The sequence below is a fragment of the Triturus cristatus genome, chromosome 12, assembly GCF_964204655.1.
Source record: "Triturus cristatus chromosome 12, aTriCri1.1, whole genome shotgun sequence".
NCBI classification, from domain to species: Eukaryota; Metazoa; Chordata; class Amphibia; order Caudata; family Salamandridae; genus Triturus; species Triturus cristatus.
In genome coordinates, this window is record NC_140595.1 from 229409581 (window position 1) to 229430606 (window position 21026).

At 44.6% G+C, this 21026-nt stretch overlaps 1 protein-coding gene across 2 annotated transcripts in view; it reads right to left on the reverse strand.

Moving 5' to 3' along the window:
• Positions 1-12395: 12395 nt before the first annotated feature.
• Positions 12396-21026, reverse strand: part of PLEKHG4 (pleckstrin homology and RhoGEF domain containing G4) — a 1592954-nt gene continuing 1584323 nt past the window's right edge. For both annotated transcript variants that reach the window (XM_085638629.1, XM_085638628.1), the window contains exon 21: positions 12396-13010. The gene's annotated coding sequence lies outside the window, so the exon portion shown is untranslated. The remainder of the gene's footprint in view (positions 13011-21026) is intronic.

Consider the following 21026-nt stretch of genomic DNA (forward strand, 5'->3'; position numbering starts at 1 on the left):
CTCCTGCGCGGAGGTGACAGCTTCAGCTGGACTCTAGCTATCCTCCAGGTCCAGCCCCAAAGGTCCTGCCACCTCTTCTGGAAGTTGCGGATCCGGCGCTTGTAGACCCCCACCGAACTGACAGCCCGGGCGATGGTCAGCCAGATCTCCTGTTTCTGGTGGGCATCAACCTGTGAGGATGACAAAGTGAAAAGTACATTAACACACATGCCCCAGATTTGTGCAGCACACATTTGGATATACATGTCATCATCACAAAAGGAAATGAGTTACACAGGTAGTGCAACCATGGGGAAGGACAAATCACCTGCATGTCTGACATGTTAACAATGCCTGGATAGTTTAAGCTTGCACCAATGCACTTTAGCAGCAGGACACCTGTTCATTACATGTACCTACACACTTTGGGTCATGAAAGTAGTCAGTGAGAATGCTTGCCACTGGTGTACGTCCTGCTAGTCAGACAACATGCATAATTAGGAAGGCAGTGGACTGCACACTCACCTGCTCCCCTGGTTTCCCATAGAGCTTGCTGTACTGTGGAAGGAGCCCGTCCAGCAGGGTCTGGTTCTCCTCCTCAGTGAAGGCTGGGGCCCTCTCCAGAGTACGTGCCATAGCAGGAGCCAGAGGATGCAGAGACAGCAGCAGTGATAGCAGGGATGTGGTCCAGTAGCATGTAGTGCAGGCAAGTGACCTCCCTGGGGGTCAGCCAGCCTTATATCTGTGCTGCAGAGGCAGAATCTGTGCCATGTGTCTAAAGTGATAGGTCCAACACGGTTGCATTCTATGAATCTGGCCAATCCATTTAAATGTAAGACTTGTACAAGACTTCCGCATCGTTCAAATCTTCACCTTCATGAAACACTTGAAATTGCAACATTGTTGTAGGCATCCAACTGAATTTCCAGTGCACAACTCGTACAAGTTTTGAATCCGCCTCCGTCTCCATGACAGTCCGGAGCCAATGGGTGCGCCCGGATAGTTCAACTGACTGTACAACGCGTATTTTGGAAATACACATGCACCCGTCTCCATACGATTCAATGGCCAAGGCGTACGCCTGTCTCGGACCATGCCTGCCCGACGCGTATGCATGATAGTCACCTGCGTCGGACCTCATTGCATTCAATGACAAAGCGTACACACGGCTCGGTCATGAACCGTGCAATGCGTACGCATTGTCACCCGCGTCGGACCTCATTGCATTCAATGACAAAGCGTACGTACGGCTCGGTCAGGAACCGTGCAATGCGTACGCATTGTCACCCGCGTCGGACCTCATTGCATTCAATGACAAAGCGTACGCACGGCTCGGTCATGAACCGTGCAATGCGTACGCATTGTCACCTGCGTCGGACCTCATTGCATTCAATGACAAAGCGTACGTACAGCTCGGTCATGAACCGTGCAAGGTGTACGCATTGTCACCAGCGTCGGACCTCATTGCATTCAATGACAAAGCGTACACACGGCTCGGTCATGAACCGTGCAATGCGTACGCATTGCCACCCGTGTCAGACCTCATTGCATTCAATGACAAAGCGTACACACGGCTCGGTCCTGAACCGTGCAAGGCGTAAGCATTGTCACCCGCGTTGGACCTCATTGCATTCAATGACAAAGCGTATGCACGGCTCGGTCATGAACCGTGCAAGGCGTACGCATTGCCACCAGCGTCGGACCTCATTGCATTCACTGACAAAGCGTACACACGGCTCGGTCATGAACCGTGCAATGCGTACGCATTATCACCCGCGTCAGACCTCATTGCATTTAATGACAAAGCGTACGCACGGCTCGGTCATGAACCGTGCACTGCGTACGCATTGTCACCCGCGTCGGACCTCATTGGTGTGACTATTCTACGGATGCAACACACATTTACTGACCAGGGACACCTGTACACACTACCACACTACAGCATTGGCCACACAGTGTCCCATGGCATGTAAGGCTGCATTCCCTGGGTGTTTGGGGAGGGTGCACATATGGTTTGTTGGGTGGAACTTTTGTGCAGCCACTCCCAGGCTGTGCACGTGTACATTATTATTATTATTATTATTATGAATTTTATAATGCGCATAGCTGCCACAGCAACGAGGCGTCCCAGCGCAGCAGCGAGAGCCCGAGAACAAGAGCCATAACAAATCAAAGGGGATTAGATGGTAGGGAGGGAGAAAAGCCACGTCTTCAGGGCCTTGCGGAAGGCCAAGTGGCTAGGAATGGTTCTAACTGAGATCGGGAGAGCGTTCCATAGTTTAGCTGCCAGGTATCGGAAAGAACGCCCCCTGCTCTGGACCTCCACACCCGGGGGACACAGACCAGAGCATGGTCAGCAGATCGCAAGGAGCGCACTGGAACATAAGCCTCCAACAGCTCCAAAAGACCCTGCAGGCTTGCTTAGCTAAGATTTTATGTGACATACACAGTGCTTTAAATTGAATCCATTTGCCCACTGGCAACCAGTGGAGTTTCGGAAGCACCTGGGCAACTGAGCAATGCTTGGGTAGGGACACCAGAACCCGAACTGCAGCATTCTTGACCCTCTGAAGGCGATTTACACTAGCCCTTGTCGCTCCCAAGTAAAGGCAATTCCCATAATCCAATCTAGCAAGAACAGACGATTGGATAATGGACTGCCGTACCGAGGGGGGAAAGAACCCAAGCAGTGGTCTGAGACTACGCAGGAGACCAAAACAGACCCCGGCAACGAACTTGGTCTGTTTTTCAAAGGTCATACCGCGGTCAAACCAAATGCCAAGGTTCTTTACAGAGTCCCTGGGAACTGGGGAAGGCTTCAGACGTTCCGGCCAATGAAGGTCCGTCCATAGCTCCCTATCCTTTCTGAAGAGCAGGATTTCGGATTTCCCGGAGTTCAACTGAAGGCAGTTTGCTGCCATCCAATCGGATATAGCCAACAAATCGGCCCTGAAGTTGTTTAGGTTGGCGGAACTTTTCTTAGAGAAGCTGATCATTAGTTGAGTATCATCGGCATATGAAACCAATGAGAGCCCCCTTCTCTTGGCCAGCACCGCCAGCGGGCTAACATAAAGGTTAAAAAGTAATGGGCTTAATATCGAGCCCTGGGTTACTCCCTGGTCTAATGCACTCTTTTGTGAGGAGAAGGGGGGAGCCAAGACCTGAAAGGATCTCTCTGACAGAAATTATGTGATCCAGGACAAGGCCAGGTCCCTAAGCCCAATATCCTGCAAGCGTTTCAAAAGTATTTTATGGGATACAGTGTCAAATGCGGCACTTAAATCCAATAGGATCAAGGCCGCAGAGTCACCTACATCTAGATGACTTTTAATGGTTTCTGACATCACCAAAAGCGCGGATTCAGTACTATGCCGAGGGCGAAAGCCATGTTGAGTGGAATCGAATAGTGTGTTGTTCAACAAAACCTGCCAGGATGGAGTTCACATGTGCCTCCGTCACTTTGGCCAGAAAAGGTAGTTGCGAGATAGGACGGAAATTGCCTGGGTCAGATGCGGCTAGGACGGGTTTTTTCAATAGGGGGATGACTTTAGCATGTTTCCAGGCTGTAGGGACTGACGCCGTTGATAGTGACTGATTGACCACGTCCAGGCACAGTTCGGAAATGGAAGAGTACAGCTGAAGGAAACGGGTAGGGTTGACTGGGTCCGCTGGAGAGCCGGATTTGATTTTAGAACATAAAGACGCAAACTCCAGAGACGAGATGGGAGGAAATACCCCCAAACTACAGCCATTCAGAAACTCACCCCTTGATAGATCTCTTCAGACCAAGAAGAGGGATGCGGGAGTCTCTGATAAATCAGTTCCACTTTATTAATAAAGTATGTGGCTAGTACGCTACACTGATCATTAGAGGTAATTGGAGAGAACCCATTACCCCCGGAATTCTTCATATTGCCCAATAAGGAGAAAATAGTCTTGGTAGGGTTAGAGCTCTCCATAATTGTCTTGGCCACAAAATCGGCCCGAGCTTTACGGATCGCTTTATGATAAGACTTCAGGGCTGATTGGTATTCCAATTTGGCAGTCACGTCATATGTGCGCCTCCAAGCACGCTCCATTCTTTTGCAGCCTTTTTTGGCTAAAGAGAGGGCATCGTTGAACCAAGGATTAGATGGCCCGCGCCCTTTCTTACCCCATTTCACAGGGTTATAGGTGTCCAGGCCCGCTGTCAGCCAATACTGGTAGCACTGGTTCGCTTCATCAGCGCATGCAGGTAGTGGTGGTTGGTGGCTCGATAGCCAGGCAGAGAGAATCTCAGGGTTGAACCTATGCCAGGCACGTTTTAAAGTCTTTGTAGGGCAGAAAGACTCCACTTTACTCTGAAATAGTAGGGAAAAGGAGACCAGGAAATGGTCTGTCCAAACCTGTGGGACGGGGAAACGCACAATGATTTGGGGGAGGTTGGAGATAACTGGGTCCAGGACATGGCCGGCTACATGGGTTGCTTCAAGCACATGCTGCTTTAGTTGAAAAGATTCCAGGTCAGCTAAGAAGCTCCCAATCATGGGGGCAGAATCCTTTGTGTATTGTGCACATTACCACAGTGATGTGCAATTGTACAGTGATGGGCATGAGTCACGGACACAGTTTCATGTTGGATATGTTTGGGGCATGTCACATACACCCTGAGTCCAGGGGGTGATGACATGTACATCTCAGTGACACCTGTAGCCACAATACTGATGTGCACCCACAGTCTGCGTGCATGTTGTGTCTCAGATGTGTCTGATCAAATGTGCCCAATGAGTGCCAGTCGCCACATCCATGTGGTATATGCATCAACCTTGATGATGTGTGTGTGTGTCTAAGAGACGTACATGTAGGGCCGGCAGGAACAACAGTGGCCACTACCTGTGGGACTTACGCTTGCCTTGTGGTGTGTACGTGATACGCTATGTCCATGCCAGTGTCGATGTGGCAATACAGGGACCCTGGGTTTCTGCATGGCAAAGATCTGTGATGCCTGTGAGACATCAGGCCTCACTAGTCACTGTAGTGTGTGTTTGGAACGTTGCAGCAGTACATAGGATGGGTGACACAGCCAGATGATTGGCCATTGCACTACATGGGACTCATGTGGAGATGTGGAATTGAGATGTGAGGTGGTGGTCATGTAGGTGACATATGTGTCCTTGCACAACAGCACACACCTCAGTACATTGTGTAATGTCATGATCTATCATGTGCGATTGAGCCTGGTCATGGCCACATGGGTGGATGAACTGACAATCTTCCTTTGTGCATCTCTGTACTGCAGGGCACCAGCTGTCCATCGACCGTTCCCAGACCTTGCAACCATGCAGGAACGCAACTGCATCAGACGGTACCGCTTCACCAGGCCACTGATTGCGGAGTTGGCGGAGCAGTTGGCGCCACATCTGCTACCTGGCCGGACATAGTGGTGTGTCTCCCTCACATGTGTCACATCACCATGACTCACCTTACGTTGGTCACATTGTTGCAGTATTTGGCATGCACTGTGTTGTGTAGCAGATCCACATCACCCTGAGCATGACAAGTTGGAATCACAACAGAGGCAAGTATGGTGTACTGGTGAGTTTATTTTCAAACATGTGTGAGGGAAGTGCACAGGATGGTGGGTGCTGTACATTGTTTTTGGAATCCAAAGTTCACATTAGAGTTGGAAGTGCTGGTAGATGAAATGTCCAGAGTAAAGTCCACAGTCATCTGCTACATTGGCCCAACATGAACCCTCTATGTCATGTGGGCGAGTTGTGTGCGATTGGACAAGGTGAACGGGTTGCGCACAAAAAACATTGTCCAGAACAGGTTTAGAGTCCCTGGGGGATGTGCTGGGACATCTGCCTCTCACATGTCCTTCATCGGACAGCTCCTCTTCTTCCGGAGGGGCAGGGATCCTCATGTGCAGGCCTCTGCCGTGCAGGGGACTCTCTGCCAGAGTCCTCCTCCCTCCTTGTGGCGCTGGCAGATGGTGTTGCGACAGATGTTGTGGCCACACAGGGAGGTGTGGACAAGTTGGTGTTGATCTGGAGGAGGCATTGGAGTATGTCCCCAGGTTGGTCGTCGTCATCTGAAGAGGACAGAGAGAAAGTCAGACCAGAGAGCTCAGTGTCCGCCAGAGTCTGGGCCGGGGAATCCCCATCATTTGGTGCTGGGTGCCCAGCACCACCTGTGTTTGGAAGAGACACAGGATGTAAGTTATGTTTTTTACATGCATTGATGGTTCACAAACATGACATTTTCTACTTTTCGAACAGATGCCTGCCTGTACACTGCTTTTTCCCAGCTTGTCATGGACAGAGTTTGATATTGTTGTTGGCCATTTCCCAGCATGACCTTGTGCTCCCCACAACAGAGCCCAGTGTCAGACATCTTGTCAGTCCCTTCCCACTCCCTGTGAGGCGAGTATGGTTCAGTGTGAGCTTGCTGGGCCATGTGGGTGGGTGTAGATTGTCTGTGACTGCGACTCCCATCATACTCTTGGCTACACCCCCCTTCCCAGCATGCCCATAGTTCCTTCCTCTTGACTCTGCTTCCCTGTGAGGGGGTGTGACAACAATGGCAAGATGGCTGACTGTGCAGTCCTGGTGTTTGTTGGTGCTCAGTTCCCAGCATGGCCTTGTGCTCCCCACAACAGAGCCTAGTGTCAGACATCTTGTCAGTACATTCCCACTCCCAGTGAGGTGAGCATGGTTCAATGTGAGCTTGCTGGGCCAAGTGGGTGGGTGTAGATTGTCTGTGACTGTGACTCCCATCATACTCTTGGCTACACCCCCCTTCCCAGCATGCCCATACTTCCTTCCTCTTGACTCTGCTTCCCTGTGAGGGGGTATGACAGCAATGGCAAGATGGCTGACTGTGCAGTCCTGGTGTTTGTGGTTGGCCATTTCCCAGCATGGCCTTGTGCTCCCCACAACAGAGCCCAGTGTCAGACATCTTGTCAGTCTCTTCCCACTCCCTGTGAGGCGAGTATGGTTCAGTGTGAGCTTGCTGGGCCATGTGGGTGGGTGTAGATTGTCTGTGACTGCGACTCCCATCATACTCTTGGCTACACCACCCTTCCCAGCATGCACATACTTCCTTCCTCTTGACTCTGCTTCCCTGTGAGGGGGTGTGACAGCAATGGCAAGATGGCTGACTGTGAAATCCTGGTGTTTGTTTGGCTACATGTTCAAAGAGAGCCCCTGTGCTTCACACAGCAGCACCCAGTATGGGGTATCTTTTGCTGATCTCTTAATGAGGTGTGTGTCAATGCATTCTACCCGGTGAGTTATGTGGGGTTTGTGTTGAGGGGGAGGTGTGTCTCCACATGCTGGTAAGTATGGTCAGGGCTGTCAGTCCTCCTTCCCATCATGAAACGTGCTTCCATTGTAGGGCGTGCAAGTTGTCTTTCAGGATGTCAGTCAGTGGTGTCCTGCTTCTGATTTGCACACAACCACTAGCAGGGCCTTGTGCTCCCCACAGCAGGACCCAGTGTCAGCAATCTTGTCAGTCATTTTCCACTCCCTGTGATGTGGGCATGTTTCAGTGAGGTCTTGATGGGCCAATCGGAGGGGGAGCATTCTCTGTGACTACAGGCCCCATCATGCTTTTGCATACACTCACTTCACCTGCATCCCTACAATTCCTTCCTGTCAGTCAGCTGCACTGTGAGGTAGTGTGTTTGTGGTGGCAAACTATCTGGCAGTGACTATTTAGCTTTGTGCCACTGGCTTGCTCTATTTGTTTGTAGGTTGGTGCATGTCATGACACAGTTCCAAGTCACTATGAGATGGCAGGTATTGTGTTTGTCTGACTGGCATACACATCTTGGGATGATTATCTATTGGTTACTGTAGCTTTGCTTGCGGTGCATGGTTTCACTGTCCCCTCGCCACACAATCTTGGGTATGTTGTTTGTGTACTCACCAGGCTCTGGGATGTCTGTTAGGCCATGGACGCTCTCTGGTGGTAGGATGTCCCGCACCTTCTCCTCCCAGGTCCTGAAGTAGACTGGTTTGGCAGGAGGGCCACCGCCGGTGCACTGACTCAGGGCATGATCTTTTTTTTCGATGTGTTTATTGACCCTCCTGCGCACGTCATACCACCTGTTCTGGATATTGTCCTTTGTGCGCCTTTCTGGTGCTTGAGCGTTCACCTTGTCCACAATCCTCACCCACATCTTTGTTTTCTGTGACATGGGGGTCCTTTGGACCAATGTACCAAACAAATGTGGCTCTACTCTGATGATCTCGTCTACCAGCACTTCTAACTTACCATCTGTGAACTTTGGATTCTTCTTTGGGGGCATGGTGATGGGTGGTGGTGGTGAGGGATGTGTGTGTGAGGGTGCAAGTGAGGGTGGGTTGGTGTTGGTTTTGCTGGCTGTATGTGTGTGTGCTTTTGGATGAGGTGCTGATGGTGTGTGGGTTGAGTGAGTTGTGAGTGTGTCTGTGGTTGCTGTGTAATGGTGTTTGCTGCTGGCTGTGTCTCCTGTTTGCAACGGATGATGGTAGTGATTGTAGTCCTTTATATAGATGGAGTTGTGGGTGTGTCTTTGTCCCATGTTTTTTTATTTGGTATTTATTGGCTTTGTCATTGCTTGTTTGGTTCTTTTTTTGTCTTGTTTCCTTTGGGTTTTGTAGGCATGAAGGAGACGTTCATGTGGCGGAAATGGACGCTGCTGTTGTCTCGTGCGGGCTTCTGCGCCTCGTTCACACTGCCTATCTTCTGTGTTTGATACGTGTCGTCGTGAAGGTCTCTATTGCTTGTGTGCCCGGTTTTCTGTGCGTGTCGGTCGTACAGCTTGGTCTCCGTGCGAGTCGGTCTGGTTTTACACGCATTGCAACGTACTGCGCGGATCGGACATCGCGGGTCGTCGGGTTCATTCCGGGTTCGTGTCGGTCGGTGAAATTCGCGTTGGTTTTCCGGCCGGATCACTATTTTCCCTACGGCTCGGTCACATGGCTTGTATTCCGTATGTGTCGGTTGTAATTCACTCGCGTTGCATTGTACTGTACGGGTCGTACAGCGCTGGTCCGTTTCGGTCGGTATTCGGTCCGTGCCGGTCGGTTCGTTTTGCGGCCGGTATCGGAATCAGCCCCAAAATGGGAGCAGTTATTTTACTCCAAACAAGAGTATTAATATACCCCAAAATTTCTACGAGTAATACTTGCTTTACGCGCTGGTGAAAAGCTATGTGTATGAGGTACAGGGGTAAGCATTTAATACTCCCTAAAACCCTCTTCGCAGATGATTTTGAGTGTGATGGAAGTGGAATATTCGCGGCTAACTGACAGACGCCCTGTCCTGCACCACCATACTTGCAGTTTCCCTACCTCATTTGGAGATGAGAAATCCACTTGATTAGCATCACTAGAGCTCAACTGGCTCTGTCATGAGAAATCATTACCCATGGCCCATGCAGCACAGAGCTGCTGGCATCTGTGCATCAGACGGACCACGCTATTCAAGGTAGGGTTTCTGATGCAGATTTTTCTGGTATTCAGACAGAATATCGAGTTGGAAATGTCGACTTACACAAATATCGAGTTGGAAATATAGTGACACAGAAATATCAACAGCAAGAATATCGTGGTCAAGAATATCGAATTTAAGGTAAGAACTATCGTTTAAAAAAATATAGAAGTCATTAATATTGTTTGCAAAAAAAGTAGTTTTAAATATAGATTTTTTAAATTAGTGCTATGTATTTTATTTTATATTTAAATGTATGTTATGTATGATTTTTTGTAAAAGTATTGTTTATGTTTTTAGTTTCAGTAATTATCAATTTTATTTTAAGTAAATTTTGCGTTTTTTAGTTCCGTAGCGGGTTGTGGGTTTACAGGGGCATAGGGTGGGAAGTAATTAAATTTAATTTAATTATTATTTTGTATTTAATAATATTGATTTATTTGAGATTTTATAGTGTTAACTGTGGGAAGTAATTTTTTGTAATGAATTATTAATTTGGTTGTTAATTAAAATTAATTAGTTAATTGGTAATTAACTATGGTAATTGTGTAATTTGTTTTAGGTGCAGGTTGTGGAGTTTATTGCGGTAAAGGATTGAAAGTAATTTATTTGTAATTAATTAATTAGTTGTTAATTTTAATAATTTAATTGGTAATTAATTATGGTAATTGTGCAACTTGTTTTAGGAGCAGGTTGTGGGGTTTATAGGGGTAAAGGGTGGGTAGTAACTTTTGATTAATTAATAATTAATTGTTAATTTATATTAATTGATTGAAAGTTAATTATGGAAATTGTGTAATTAAGTTTAGGTGCGGGTTGTGGGGTTTATAACGGTAAAGGGTGGGAAGTAATTTATGTTAATTATTTAATAATTAGCTGATCATTAATGTTATTTAATAATTGATATGTAATTAGAGTATTTTTAGGTATAACGGGTACAGTGTGGCGAGTAAATTCATTTTACTTACTTTATAATTAGTTGTTAAATACTATTAGTTTTGACAGTTTTAATTTTAGCTGTGGGTTCTGGGGATTATAGGGGTAAAGTGTGGGAAGTCAATTAAGTGTTATGAGTTTTAATTTAGTAATTAAGGAAGTACATTTAAAAAAAAATTTAGATGTGGGCTGTAAATTGTGTGGTGTTATAGGGTAGGAAATAAAAAAAGTAAATGTATGTCATAATTAATGTTTTTGTTTCTAAATAATTTCTCATTAAAAATATATATTTGTTTGGAAATTATATTTATTTAACATTATAATATGTTTTTACTGTTTTTTCTAATGTTAAATATATTGTATTTTAATGTTTACCATATTTATATATTTTTTAATTTATTTTGTTTTTTAAATATTTTCGTTTGTTAATATTTTTTTTGTTTTTAATTTTGAACTGACTGGCGTGAGAATATTAATTGTTACCCCTCCACAATCCAACACTTTCCCTATTCTTGCACTCACTGGAGTGGGAATAGTAATTTTTACCCCTCAGCTATTCAACACTTTCCCTACTGTGACACTCACTGGAGTGGGAATAGTAATTTTTACCCCTTCGCTATCCAACACTTTCCCTACTGTTGCACTCACTGGAGTGGGAAAAGTAATTTGTACCCCTCCGCTATCCAACACTTTCCTTACTGTTGCACTGATTGGAGTGGGAATAGTAAATGTTATCCCACCACTATCCAACAATTTCCCTAATGTTGCACTGGCTGGTGTGGGAGTAGTAATTTATTACCCTCCGCTATCAAACACTTTCCCTAATGTTGCACTGACTGGTGTGGGAATAGTAATTTTTACCCCTTCGCTATACAACACTTTCCCACCTGTTGCACTCACTGCAGTGGGAATAGTAATTTTTACCCCTCCGCTATCCAACACTTTCCCTACTGTTGCACTCACTGGAGTGGGAATAGCAGTTTTTACCCCTCCGCTATTAACACTTTCCCTAATGTTGCACTGACTGGAGTGGGAAATTGAAATCTGAAGATTTTTAAACAGTTTAATGTTTTAATTTATAATAGATTTGTTTTGATTGGATTTTACGTTATTGGTATGTATATATATATATATATATATATATATATATATATATATATATATATGTACATTTTTATATCATTTTAAAATTATAAGATACATTAAAATGAATAGTTTTAAAGTAAATATATAATATTCTGTATGTGGGCTTGGGCTTTTTTTAAGTTTATTGGTTATATTTTGTTTAATTTATACTAAATCTACTTTATTTTTTATATTAATTTTATTATTTAACATATTTAGGATTTGTTATTTTATATATATATATATATATAGATATAAAAATCGATATTTTGTACAACTATATTTTTTACATCAATATTTTTGTACTTACCTGTTTAAGTATAGGGAGTCGATATCTTTGCATTTTATATTTTTTCATAGATATTTTTGTAGTCGATATTTTGTCAGTGAACCGATTTTTCCTGCCCCACTTCAATAAGGCAATTGCTTTCAAACTCTCGTTCATGTTTCTTGCAAGTTTCTTATTGAATGTAAGATAAAAATGAAAAACAATCCTGAAAAATGTAAAAGAAATGCAAACTTCACTAGCCTGCTCATTGGGAAAACACCATGCTCATAAATTCACGAAAAGTTTGGATCTAATAATGCAAACAATGTGAGATCGAAATATCCTTTCAGTATCATTTTTTTCCAGTTTTCATGTAATGTATAATTGAATATTATACTATTAAACTGCTCAAAATCTATCACTGCAATCATGTTTCATTGAACACCACTGTAAATTGAAAGATATTAACACTGCCATCAATTTAGTGATTACTTAAGGAGTGGACCCAAGATATGGTTCATACGGAATGGGTTTTTATATCCTATACTCTGCACATAATATAGTGGCTTCTATTATTCATGTGCTCCAAGGATTTTAACAAGCAAAGACCTCCCTGACAAGGCAAATTAAGGCTTGTTACACAGCTTTATTCATCTAACACAATTAAGAGCAACTAGTTAAAGACACCAAGACAGAAAGATAGTCCTCAACAAGCATCCTGGTAAACTCTTTCACAAAAAATGATTTTAAACTATTAATTCAGTTTTATTCTGCTGGTAAATAGTAACTCAAGTTAATACATATTTCCACAAAGGGAAAGAGATATGATAAAACATTTCTATCAGACCCTAATAGAATAAAACATTTGTATCAGACCCTTGATTCAGCAAAAGAACCGCTTGCTTCTTCATGAGATTTAATAAACTGTATAAAATATCCATCTGCTATAATTAGCAAAATGAATTGATTCAAAGTTGACAAAATATGAACAGAACTGGCAAAATATTAAACTTTGCAGAAATATATGTTATTCTTTTCAAATTAATAAATGATAACCAGTCGTTAACAGCATTACTTAGTATGCCAAAAACACGCCTGTTTGTCAGTGGTAAAGTCTGTTGGATCATAGTTACGAAACTAAAAACTTTGTCGAACTTCAGCATATCGCGTCCACCGACATGTCAGCTGCCTTCTTCAGTAGATGCACAATCCTTCAGGCATTTCCAAGAAAACCAGATTAAACCTGTAACCAATATATTTAAGTTATTACACAATACAATTGCAAGACAAGGTAAATTTGTTAAAAATGTTTTCATATTTTTTCCTGATTCATTTTTTGAGATTAATTCAAAGTTGATCAAGTAGCGTGTACTCAAATTGCTAATTTCTTTTATTTGTGGTACCATATTTGTGAAAGTTGGCATGTGGCCTTACTACCACGTCTTCCATTGTTCAAGAACTGTCACTGTCTGCACTGCACGGCAGTAGCAACCAATGTGGCAGTTGCAATTGTGGAAATGTCTAGACAGTGATCGGAGGAAAGGAGAATCGGTTCAGAGGCATAGCTGGGTGCTCCCATGAAGAAAAGAGATAATGCGGTGGAATGACGGCACCCGAATATGAAGAAAAACAAGCATTGGCAAAGCCAATAGGTCTTGCCCATAAGTGAGCTATTTATTAGCTTTGGCAATTGGAAGGGGGTGGGTAACAGAGTGGGAGTGGTGAGGGGAGGAGAAGAAACAGAGACTGAGGAGGAAGAAGAAACCAGGACCGGCGAGGAAACTAGGAGGGGGTGGTAATAAGTTTATCCAGCATTAGAAATGCAATAAGTCTCACATTGTTTGGAGTTAGAGCTATTGGCATTGTAAATGGCAATGTCATTTATGCTTGCAAATACTCCCGTGCAAACAAAAACACATAAGTAAACAAGCACTAGCCACCAATGTCCAATGAACCATGAGTGGGAAACCTGTGGGCAGAAAACAAAAACTGATGCTGGTGTCTGTGTACGCTATGCTGACTACGGATGCTAATAAATCACTTGCTTTTTTAAACAAAAGTGCAAGGGCCCAAAGTACATACATAAGTATTAGAAGGAGCACTATCTAAAATGTAACCCCCCCCCAAAAAAAGTCCCCAATATATCTTAATGTATCTATTATTAAGCTGACTGTAAACTATTTAGCAGTAAGGGGAAATGCACGTAGCAAGTGTAGTTTCACAAAAATCTCAACATTTTAAAATGGCTTTGTCTAGAAGAATTCCTCCATGGGCAGTACTATATAACTGGAGAAAGCTTTTCTGATTTTACAATTGGTTTACATTTTCAGAGTGACTATGCCCGGGCATCACATGGTTATATATTCGACAGTCGGGAATGTATTAATAAATACTGATGTGGTCTGGAGGGAATGGAAGGATAAGAAGCATGTTTCTAATCACACTAATAGCAAACAGCCTTCTTAACAACCCATGAATGTATTAATAAACTGTAATATATATTTTAAAGCAAAAGCTGTTTTAGATTCGTTGTAGGGAAAAGAAGGCGATTAATTAATCAATGGAATCCAACCCGCAAAAAGTGCTAGTCAGTCCCAGCATAAATATTTTCAATGCAACCATGCATGCAGCAAAGTCAAGCAACTCCGGCAGTGGGTCAGTGTAACCAAGCCCTGCAAGAGCACCATCACGTGCAGAATACTGTTATGACAAGCATTTGCAATGCAATATGTCTCACATTTGCGAGAGTTGGAGCTTCTGGCGTTGTAAATGTAAATTTTTCTTACTTATGTGTTTTGGAGTGGATGTATGTGGTGTGTAGTGGAATGGTGTTTTCAAATTAATGCTGTGTTTGCTTTTAAAAATGAATGAAACGTTATTTAAAAGAAATATTGCATACACATGTGTGCTTAAAGTTGCATTTAAATGAAATCAACAGCTGTTAAGCAGTCACACCTCTTTATTTAAAAAATAGGGCTGTTACAGGATGTAAACAGTCCTACTGTGCTAAACTAGAGGAGTTAAAGGCTATGTATGTTTAGCATACGGTTTTGTATAAAAATCAGTAATCAAGCTTGCAGCTAATGTTAAGTTGTAAAGTTGCCAGCAAGTAAGATAAGCATCACTGCAGTAAACAACATGTGTTTGAGATGTAAATCATTTGTCTTTGTATGAAATGTGTGGGAACTACTGGTATGTATGACCTTTAAAACAAAAAAGAACAACCCAGCACCGACAGCGCTTGTATTAAACCCTAGCGCATGTATTTTTTTTAAAAAGTAATCAGTTGCATTGTAGTTCATTATAAATTTAGAATACCATAATTGCATGCTGTTGAAAAAGAAGCCGGGGTTTAAAAAACTATCAAAGTATACAAACATGAGTGCAATTTTTTTCTCGTAAAACTAGTTTATTCAATGCTCGTGAAACAAAAAAGAAACAGAAACATACTATTATGTGCACGTATGTTTTGCACTCGCTATGAATGTTTATTTTTAACACAGAAAGTGAGCCAAGATAAAGATTAACATTACAAAGGAAGAAAAAGGCAACATTTCCAAAAGACAGGAGCCGGCCTAATCGGAACCAAAAGACTTGTTAAACTAAACCAAAAAAAAGGTCACACGCATGAGTTTTCAAAAGACAGGAGACGAGCTAAGTGAAATCAAACAAAAAAGTAGTTTGGAAAATAGATGCTATAAAACACTGATACTCACAGTACAGCCTGGGGGCCACATGCGGACCTCCTGCCCTTTACATGTGGCCCCCTGGTCACTAGGCTGCTGTATACTCGACTCGACTCAGCACTAGCATCAAAAAAATGTTAAATTAAAGAAAGTAAGTAACTAGGTTGTCCTGCACCTCTTAACTTTAGCAACACTCATTTTAAAACATATCTTGCAGTCTCTTCTAAATTCAAAAGTGTATTTCAGAACTGTTTTTCCTTAGTACATCAGATTACATCAGCGTGTTGAGAAGTATTTTTTTGTTTAAAGTGCTAGTTTTCAAACACAAATTTAAAATCATGAATTTTTCCCTCCGCCCTGACAACAATGCCAATATTTTTTTTTTTTTTTTTTTTTTTTTTTTTTTAAAAACCTTTATTTGTGCATAGTAAAAGAACAAATACGGGCCTACAACCATCAGGCCGGCCACAATACGGTTGAGCACAGAGACACACAATACATCCCCTGTGCGTCAAGGTCAAGATTAGCAACGATTCAGGATTCATACACTGGAGGGAGCCTTGACACCGGGGGAAGGAGAAGTGAAGGTTAATTTTAAGGTTTTCAAAAAAAAAATTTTATCGGGAAAAAAGTCAGTAAAGGATAGAAACAAGGAGATTCGAGTCCGCAAGTCGGCTTCATACACTGGAGAGCAGCAGCATCATTAAAACAGCCATAGAAAATCTCATACAGTAAGGCGATGCAATTAGATAACAGGATCATCACAGTAGTAAATACGCACCCCCTGAAAGCCGCCCCCACTCAATCCACCCCACACCCGGACCCCGAATCGAAACAAGTATAGCGCAGAGACATGAAAGAAAGAGGCCCATAGAACTAAAAAAGAAACAGTAAATTACCCCCCCACCCTACACCAATGCGGAGGCTATGGCCTACCCCCCCCCCAGCATAGTGCCTGTCGCCCAATGAACCCGAAATATAGACGAGAGAGAAAGTAGGAATAGAGTAAAGAAACTAAGAGAAGAAAGAAGAAAGGAGGCGGGGAGGAGCCCACGTATCCTCAGGAGCGCCCGACACCACCGGCCAACCAAGCCTCCACACACCGAAACCCCACTACACCCAAAGGCGGTCGTGGGAAGATAGCATATAACACCACGGAAATGAAGGCAGACAGATCGCGACGAGTGCGCACGACATAAGTAGACAATTCCAGTCCCAGTCCAGCCCGGCCGTGAAGCCATGATGATAGAAAGTAATCTAGCCCTGGCCCGATCGCGGGCGTACGATTAGACCCGCCCCCTCGTGAATGCCCCGCATCCCGAACAGACAAAGACAATATGGCCACTTGGGAGAAGATGGAGAAGTAGAGTCACAAAATGGCCGCCGATCATCTATTAAGGTCCCCTTGCACACCATATAAAATCCAGACCTGGCTTGTAAAGTACATGAGTTCCACATAAAAGGAGTCGTAGGCCACCGTGAACAGTTCCTCGAGGTCGCCAGGTGTAGTTCAGCTGGAAACTCCTGCGGGCACGGTGAGGCAGGCAACAACAAAGCAGGCGGCAATGACCGGGGAAACAAAGTATCTGCCATTGAGCAGGAGAGCGATTGATCCTGAGCGCCGGGAAAGCCAAATGCAGACACCAGTGTAGCACCGTTATACCCAGTCGTTGCTTCCCCGCAGGAGGACCACAGCACTGGCAGACTCACGTCTTGTTGATCACAAACGGGGCGCTCACGGCCCGCAGCAGACAGTGTAGAGTCGAACCGCTCACTCAGCGTTTGCAAGCCGACACACAATTGCAGACAAAAGTCCCGCAGGGCAGCCAGAACGGAGCCGTATGTCAGCGGAAGCTGCGTCCCCCCAACGGCAGCAATCCGGGACGGCACTGGGGAGCTGGAGTCTGGTAGAGGGAGGGCGAAGCGGGCAGCGGGCGAGACCGGAGCATCACCCCCCAGCAGCGAGCAGGCAATCAGCGCCATGTTTTACCGTTGAACGGTACCGTGGCCAGGGGGGGGATCGTGACAAGGAGGCAATTCCCAACAGGTCTGCGCCGCAACAGGTGAAAGCCAGCAGTCTCTTCCCCTCCCTCAGGCTCTCTTTGCAGCCGACTAGACCATAGAAGAAGGGGGTCTGCAGCCTTCTACAGCGTGGTCCACAGAGCGGGGTAGGAGACCCGCCACACCGGGGCTTACCCTCTGGCTCCAGCCCATCAGATGCAGGGTACAGGAGGTGTCCGGGCGTCTCTCTCCCGGCTCTTCTGGCGACCGTGCGTGGCGTGAGGCGGGATCGGGACCTCGGGCTCAGATTTGCACCAGCGGGTCCGGTGACTGCAACGATTCCAGGGGGTCGGCCGAGGCCACAGTAGAGCAAGGGTCCAGGGCGGGGAACAAAGGCACCAAAAACTCCGGCATCCGGGCAGGCTAAGACTTCGGGAAAGCGGCGGCGCAGTCAGCGCGTCGTCGCACGCGTTGCACCTCGAAAATCGGCAAGGATAGGAATCAGGATGATAGTCCGAGGCCAAGGGCCGACGGAGCCGGGCGCTCAAGCGACTGCTCCGGTCGCCATCTTGGCTCCTCCTCCCCCAACAATGCCAATATTGAACTAAGAGTTAAGTAAGTTATGTGCATTCTCTCGAGTGGCCTGGGTTCTGGGATACATAAACAACATTATAATTTATCAAATCAAACACTGGAGAGGATTTTGTGAAGTGCACCTCCTGAAGTAATATTTCGAGGTCTTCTAATGAAGAAAGAGGAGGGAAAGTGAAAACAATTGTCTGGGATCACACAATGTGGTAAAGTGGGAAATTAATCCCAGGTTTTCAGGTTTCACATTGTGCAGTTCATCACTAGATATATATGCTTCGCTTACCCTATACCCACCATACCAAAGACACCCCCTGCCAACCCTCTTGCTTCAACCATCACCCTGCTGGCAATAATGTGGCCTTAGGTCACATCACAGACCAAACACTTTTGCCCCTGAGAAAATGTTTGCGAGTACCCATGCTATAACACTAACTTGAGGAGTAATATTGTACTTGGTTGCTGCTCTCGTGGAGGGAGGACAGTAAAAGAGGCACGACAAATGCATGCCTTAAACAAATAGAAAGAAAGAATGGATGACTGACAAAGCAGGCAGCTAATAGCAAGAAGGGGGGTGGACTGCAAACCCACAGACTAATTACAGCAGGTCTAGATGAAACAGCGCATGCGCTGCCAGGCGTGACCTAAAAAAGGAGCGATTGTAAAACTGCACACGTTATGAAATAATATTTGTTAACTAAAGACATTGGGCTCAAGAAAAGAAGGACATTAACCAAGGTTTTTTCAGCAGACTACCTAATGTCGTTTGCGCATAGATGCTGTTCCTGAAAAATTGATGCGTAGTTAGGAACTGAACATTATGTCACATTGGCAACAGATGTAATCAGATTTTGTTATTCATACAGAAGACTCGACCCAAGGTCCTAAATAAGCAGTTCACTTAAGAGTAGACCGCATTAATGCTGCACCTATTGCATGGTTTGATGGTCCTTTTCTTCCTGTGCAATACTTGAACGCTAGCAGCGAGAAGTAAATGGTATTTTTTTGCAAACACTTTTTCGTTTCCTGTAGCATGGCAACAGGGACACTGCACTCAGTTAAAAAATTCAGTATGTGGCTTGTACTGCCCTCTGCTCAGAGGTAACCATCAAGCTATGAGCAGCTCTAACATTTTTACACATCACTTCAATCAGAAGAACTGACTGAATGAAGCTTGAGGAGCTGGAGGAAGATGTACTTCAATGGCATTTCTTCTTAATCAGCAAGGGAGGGCGACTTCCTTTTTCCACGTCCTGTTGTCGGGGGTGATAGAAGTCCCCCATGTTTATCAGCTGCCTGAAGGATGAGGAGCTGCTGCTTCCCGGGTCCTGAGCACATCCAGCATGTGAGAGGTGAAGAGGGAGGGATGAAAGCAGAGCAGCTGCAGGCAAGCTAGAATTTAAAGGCGCAGAAACTTGTAAAAAGTGCTTGATGTTAATAATTGAAATAATATTGTGTGAAGTGCGGCGTCTCGTATGCCACAAAAGGCTGGTGGTAGCACCTATGGAACTACGCTTGGGGTGGGGGGCTGGGAGGGTGTTAAAGCATGGCAGGAGAGAGGCCTGGGAGGGGGTGGAACAGGGTGGGAAGTGTAGCACAAGCAGCGTGTTCATACACTCTTCTGTAACAAAATAAACCGAAAGGCACATATGAAGCCAGTAAAAAAAAACATGCAGAAAGCTTCCGATAACAGGATGGCACATCTGCAAACACAGTTGCATGTGTACAAAGCAAACAGCACTTACAAAGACACTAAGAACAAAAACACTCACAAACCCTTTAAAAACACAATTGCACATCTGCAAATACGGCTGCATGACTACAAAGCTGTTCAAATGTACCAAAAGATTCCCTGAACAGTATGTTAGAAGAAAAAGCAAAAGCCCAAATATCCTGCGGTAATACTCCAGGGGAATGAACAAACTTAAAAAACAGGAGAGCCAGATAGCCCAATTAACCAAAGACAAGGCAGGATTTTTACAAGACAAAGGAACAGACAAATCCAAAGTGAAAGGAGGAGTCTAATCCCACAAAGTAAATACAACAGATCACCTCAGCGCAAGTCCTCAAGGCTCCACATAAAACAGATATGTTAGGGGACTGCTTTGAACACTGATGCCTCTGACTTTAAGTGGCCCTGGTCTTGCCGGTGCTCAGCACTGGCATTTCTATAAAACAGGTGCTGAGACGGGTCGATATTGAGCCCTTGGTTTATGCCCTCACCCTCAGTGTGAACAAAATCTGGCCTCACTAGCCGTACCACAAAGCTAATTCGAAGATATGATCACCTGATAGTGATCTGAAAGTGCACGTCATACAATCCTCAGGCGGGCAAGAGGGGAATGCGTGGTGGGTAGAGCTCAGACTCTAGATGTAACAGGTATATGACGATTAGCTGCTGGAGATTGATGAAGATTTCTTTTAAAACCCTTCTTTCTCTGTGGTCACAGGGCTATATTGTTCACTGCAAATGATGAAAAGTTCTGTTGAGTGGATTTTTTAGATTTCGCCTGCGCAGCCCTTGTGCTGAGCTTGTGAAGTCTTTTCTATAAAAAAAATTACAATCCTAAAAGGGGGTTACAGCCCGTCCTTACTTTCCATTTGTTAGTATATTTGTCACTCTATTTTTCGTTTGCTTGCAGCATGATATTTCCTGTAGTGTACATCTTTCTCTTTACGTGTTTTCTTATCTTTCTCAAGACCTGGCTCTTCGGATGACCGGAGCTGCACGACTCCACCGACTCCCCCCAGAGCCTTAAAACCCTTACGGGTGAGTAGTGCGCTCTACAAATCCCTGATTGATTGATCAGTGGAGCTTGGACCAAGTACTCCTTGCTTTGAACTTTTCCTCCTCCTTTTATGGCACTACTTGTGTAGCTCTGCCGCTCTTTTGGAATGTGTTTTACAATATTTTTTGGGGGAGAACTATTTGCATATTATAAAACGGAGTAGTTCCGAGCTCTCAGCACCTCCTATTGACACCT